General features: G+C 39.6%; 1 long non-coding RNA gene across 4 annotated transcripts; it reads right to left on the minus strand.

Moving 5' to 3' along the window:
• Window positions 1-655: 655 nt before the first annotated feature.
• On the minus strand, window positions 656-5,078 carry LOC138224251 (uncharacterized). Of its 4 annotated transcripts, none has more exons than XR_011182638.1 (7): window positions 4,991-5,006; window positions 4,655-4,705; window positions 3,624-3,782; window positions 3,371-3,497; window positions 2,697-2,757; window positions 2,368-2,460; window positions 656-745 (listed from the first exon to the last, which is right to left on the minus strand). It is a non-coding gene; the product is annotated as an uncharacterized lncRNA (long non-coding RNA). The 4 variants fall into 4 exon arrangements; XR_011182641.1 differs by lacking the exon at window positions 656-745 and adding an exon at window positions 1,473-1,688; XR_011182640.1 differs by lacking the exon at window positions 656-745 and adding an exon at window positions 1,473-1,704.
• Window positions 5,079-5,490: the final 412 nt, after the last annotated feature.

Raw genomic sequence — 5,490 nt, forward strand, 5'->3', positions numbered from 1 at the left:
GATACGATTTTTCTGTGTACTGTTCTGTTCTAGTTTGTTCTTTCTGTGTCCGGACTGTGAGTAACTCTTGTATTGTATGTATTGTACTATTATTATGTAATTCGTTACACTGTAGCTGTGTTGTCTGTGTTAAGCTGCTGTTGCACTGCAATTTCCCTCACGGGATCAATAAAGTATCTATCTATCTAAAGCCATCTGAGGTTCTCCTGAGGAACACGATTGTGCTGTTCCATTACTGTCCTCAGTGTCATATTTATTTTTTTATTGTTCTTCTACACACTTCAGGGCTAATTCTGGTTGTACATAGTGCATGATTTAAAGTCCAGAACCTTGTTCATTGGTTGTGCTCTTTTGCATGTGAAACCTGCCTACTTGTGTCCATCTTTAATGAAACAAGAAGGCACAGCCAGGTCTTGACTTAGTTTTTATTGTGCTGATTTGTAGCCTCAGTCCTGCAGAACTAAGTAGAACAGTACAGGGGGAGAGCTGCTCCTTTCGGAATAACCTTCCCAGGATTTTACAGTGGCACAAGTAGGCAAACTTGTTTGAACAGGAAAAATTGTCTTTTTGGGTGGTGCAGGCAGGCCATGATGGTGATTATCCAAGTTACTCTTGGAAATACTATGATGCCTTTTTTCAGACCCTTTGAATGCCTGTTTGTGCCAAAATGCTTTCCCACTGGTGTGTAGTCCTGATGCTCCCAGGAGGTCAGTGAGCATAGTACCTTCTGTTCCAGAGATGATACCTTCAAGTTTAAAGACAAAACTGCAGTTAAAACTCTTATCTAACTTTCACACTCTTGATAATTCAATTGGACTTGTAAACATATTGTTCTTGTAACCTTGTATAACACACCTTAAGACTGAGTACCACCTACAGTGGTAGCATGTTTATTGGTTTTAAACATGTCTAGGGGATCAAGGCTGAGGAGAAGGAAGAGTTGAGGGGTGGATAAACACCAGATAAACTGGGAGTGTTTGTTACAGATTTCACAGGAATTTTACTGCATTACCTCCAAACAACAAGGCAAAAATGTCCTACAATATTCTGTCATCTTACTAGTTATAGATCCTTCAGCATGAGCTAATGCCTTCTGGTTTTACCATGGTATAGCAGGATGTGTGAATGAAGCATCCAGCTGTATTTTCATGGCTTTGCTCTAAAACCACAGCTACTGCCCAGGGTTCTCAGTAAAGTCTCACCCCAGTCACTTTGAGCAGAAGTGAAGCCTCTGGAACCTCAAATTTTGGACAATCACTTCAATTTTTTTAAATCAGTTTCTGCATAGTCCAAGTCTAGCAATTATAATTTGGACCTTATTAACAACTAATTTCTTTAGCCAGTCCTAGTGCTCGTTAAGAGATTTGTCTTATGGTTGAGTAGGCAGTGAGGATCATGATAGCTCACTCAATACTCTTCTTCCACTGTTCATTCTGGTTTACTTGTGAGTCTGTTGGTTGAGACCTGCTAATTTTATTGGATGGTTTACATTGACGTAAGAATGAAATGTGCCTGCACTAGAGGAGCCCTGGGGTCCTAGAGGATGAAGGCTGCCTCCCAACGTAGATTGGAAACTCAGGCAAGAGAACCAGCAGAAAATAGGCCAGAGCTCCAGGGCAAAGGCCAGGAACCACAGTGCAGACTGGAGTGCAGGTTTGGAACTGGGAGCTGTAGTGCAGAGTGAAGGCCTGGAGAAAGAGCAAACTGGAACAGGAGATGCAGTGTAGAGTGATATTGCCAAGTTAAAATTGAACCCAGGCTTGAATACGTGAGGAACTCTGTTGTACCTTAATTTTTACAGTCATCCACTTTTGTATATTTTGTTTGCTTTTTACATAAGCTATCGCACATAATATTTTTAATTAAGCTTTAATGCAAACACTCTTTAATTGTATGTTTAAAAATTCACAATATGTATAAATACATTACTTCTCTCTGAAAAAAGGTAACCTACTTACATCTAGCATTTTCAAATTTCATGGTGCAAAACCTACCGCTATCAGAAAACAACTTAAACTTGATAGGTTAGTCTAGTCATGAACATTCTGAGCAAAACCATTTCTCCTGTATTTTAAGGAAGGTTGTGTGGGACTGGGCAAAAGAGAACAGTGGAAGAAGGTACATTTTAATATGTAAATGGAGTTGAGTATTTTTTCCCCAACTGCTTTCTCATACTTTTTTGTACTCTGAAGACAAACATTTGAGGTAAAGCAGTTGCCACATTGTCAACGATTGGTTGAGCTCTGTGGGCTTTGCCCTAGCTTTTGAAATCACTTCCACAAAAAAAATCACTTTTCTTCCGCCCAATAGGTACAGGAGATCTAAATTAAACTGCAGTAGTTAAACTGGGTCTCAATTCCTCCTTACTGATGTCAGCCTTCATTGAGGTGCACATGTGAAGCTGCTACAGATCCAGAAGACAATATTGATCTTGTGGGTAGCTGCGTCAGCATGCGTAGGCTGCAAAGGAACAAGTAATAGGTTTATTCCATGCTGAAAAAAAGAAGAAAGAGAACAACGTTTCGGCCGTGGAGCCTTCTTCAGGTGTGACCAATATTGATCTTGGCCACCTTGTGGATTTTGTAAAGAGTAGTGAGATTCTGCTAAGGTCAGACTGGAAAGGCAATGGAAAAGCTTCATTTCTAAAACAGTCAGTTAACTATATAAATAAAAAACATTTAACCAATGATAGTTACCATTTTAAAGGACTGATGGCTTGTTTCAGCATAGGCAGACGGTTAAACTCCAGATTATATCCTGGAAAGACATGGGTGTGAACTTCTACTTGTGACACTTAATCTCATCTGGCACTGCCACCACATGCTGGTTGTAGTTGCAGGTAGTAGGTATGTATTACTAGTACCACAGAAGCTAAAAAATCATGTTTTAAACTAGTAAGTGCTTGAGGAGGAAGCTGTCCACATTTTTTGGTTGTAAAGGCACAAGAAAGAGTTAATTGCAAAGTGAACAATAGATTGGTTTCCACTGCTGAGCCTTAAAACTGGAAGATAATTTTAATATTGCCTATAGAGCACTATTCCAGTAGGAATGTGTCCAGCGTTCACCTCCACTTCCCCCCCAGTTTAATTGCAGTACTGAGCCCTTGGATTAACACTTGCAGTGTTACATGTTGCACTCAAGTAAGATGGTAAGATTTATAACTTTTATAAACCTAGAATAGTACACTTGCCTATGGGAAAAAAAGACAATAGTAACAGATTAAAAAACTACACCATTGATGAATCAATCACTTAAAATGCCATTATAGTTCAAAACTTGGCATAAACTAGTATGTGTTGTAAACAGTATTACACAGTTATAACCTGTGCAGTTGAATCTGTGATTCAGGGAAACTAGTACATTTACTCACCTTTTCCATGCTCTACACGAGATGCAAGTGTTACTAAAGAACAGTGTGCACCAGGAAGAAAGCTCTGCATCACGTTTTGCAAAAATGACAGAAGCACTGAAGATGAACCACCTCCCAGGGTTTGATGCTGTACATGAGGTAAGGAAAAGGGATACTATTGATAGGCCATTTGAAGTTTAGTAGTCAAAGCCATAGTCTATCCTTCTCAAGGGTAGAGGTACACAGCTTTTATGTAATCACATAAGCATATTACCCAGCCCTTTATTGAAAGAACCAAAGGCGTCTGCCTCCGTGATGTGGCTAAGCACTGTTTGGGACTCCCACAATGGCAGGAGTACAGCACCTCCTGTTCTCAGGATCACACTTCACAGGGGTCCACGGGTCCTCCTTCCCAAACCCTGGTTCATTCCAGCTGGGAAATGAAGGACAAGGACAGCAGCTCTGGTTAACACTGCTCATTAGGTGCCAATTCTTTAAAAAAAAACATGGAAAACCTGAAGAGTAAGTTTGTCGGGCCAAGACGGGGTATCTATGCTCTATAGCAGTAGTTCCAAGTCTTGGTGACCTGCACACCTTTGGGACTTTATTTAACTTACAATATATTACTTTAAATCTCCAACATGAGTAAGAACAGGGAACAAACCAAAGTCAATGAAGGGTTTGATTGTGTAACTAAGGGCTGAGCTGAAACAAGGTCACCAGGAACAGGATTGGGAACCACTTCTCTAGAGTTAAGAGCCACTGGAATTGTTTCCCAAGATTCAGAAAAAGTTATTTTTAATAAGCTGGGAAACCCTCACTTTGGTGGGCAGGTGGAAAGTGTCATAGCTTAACAGAAGGATTCCACATGAAGGAAAATGGACACTGCTAGAGTGTACCTACCCAGCTCACAGTACCTTACCTTTCCATCAGGAACAGGCACTCAAGTCAGTTTACTAGAACCAGCCAAGTGAACGAATCTAAGAGCCCCCACTCATTAAAAAAGTCAACTAGAGAAAAACAGCACTTCACAAAGAGGCTTGTCCCAAAAACAGCCAGATGTCACCACTTTATAAATGCTGAATGAACACAGGAGCAGTGACTTTTTACACCTTAAGCTGGGCTGGCACCTCCACAAGAAACCTGAGTAAAACCAGTTTTCCAAGCAACAAAAAAAGCCAAAATCAATTGGAAACAAAAAGAAGGCTTCACAGTTGAAATGTGTTTTCTTTTTTCTCTTTTCAGTATGGAATATGCATATTACTTGTTCCTTTGCAGACTGCGCATGCTGATGCAGGTACCCACCTACAATATCAATAGTCCACCAGAAATGGCTTCATGCAGCTCAGCTGCTTTCTACCAGGTAATCAAGAAAAGTATACTAGTTATATTTTACCTATGAAATATAATTATACTATTATAGGAATGCAAACTAAATGGTCATAATCAAGTGTTTGATAAAACAACCTTGTAAACACTCATTTAAATCAATATTTAGCAACAATACAAACACTTGCTGCTCCAGTCCAGGAGTGGTAGTCCCCTTTAACCCCAGAAAGTGAAAAGCCAACTAGTTCAGCCCTGTAAACTTAAAGCAAATCTCAAGAACATATTCTACCCCACAGAGCAGCCTGTACTCACCCCTGTTCTGAACCACTGAATGGAAACAGGAGCAAAGGGAGTAATCTGTTTTATACCCTGAGCAGGGCTGGCACCTCCCCTTTGGAATGTAGCAAAAACAGAGAATGGTAAAGCATCCACAGGTGACAGTCGTAGTGGCTGTGAAACAGGTTTAACCCACAGTTAAAAGGGGTGTTCCTTAATGTCTTTTTATAGGACCATACATGTGAATAAGGATTTAATTGTACTTGTGTATATAACAAATAAACTGAACTGAATAAAAAAACAGCCTTGTAAACACACACATATGTAGGAGAGATGAATTTCTAGTCATCTGCAGATATAAATGTGAAATTTAAGAGCCCAACCATTACTTATTGTACTCCCACCATGTTCATTTGTCATATAAATTAACTTTTTTAATTAGTTTTTTTTCCTCAGGAGTGTAGGAGTGTTATTTTTTTCTGTGTGATTAGTGATGGTTTTGACCAAATAAAATTTTATGTTAAGTTAATATCAAG

Source organism: Lepisosteus oculatus, chromosome 19 (genome assembly GCF_040954835.1).
Source record: "Lepisosteus oculatus isolate fLepOcu1 chromosome 19, fLepOcu1.hap2, whole genome shotgun sequence".
Taxonomy (NCBI): domain Eukaryota; kingdom Metazoa; phylum Chordata; class Actinopteri; order Semionotiformes; family Lepisosteidae; genus Lepisosteus; species Lepisosteus oculatus.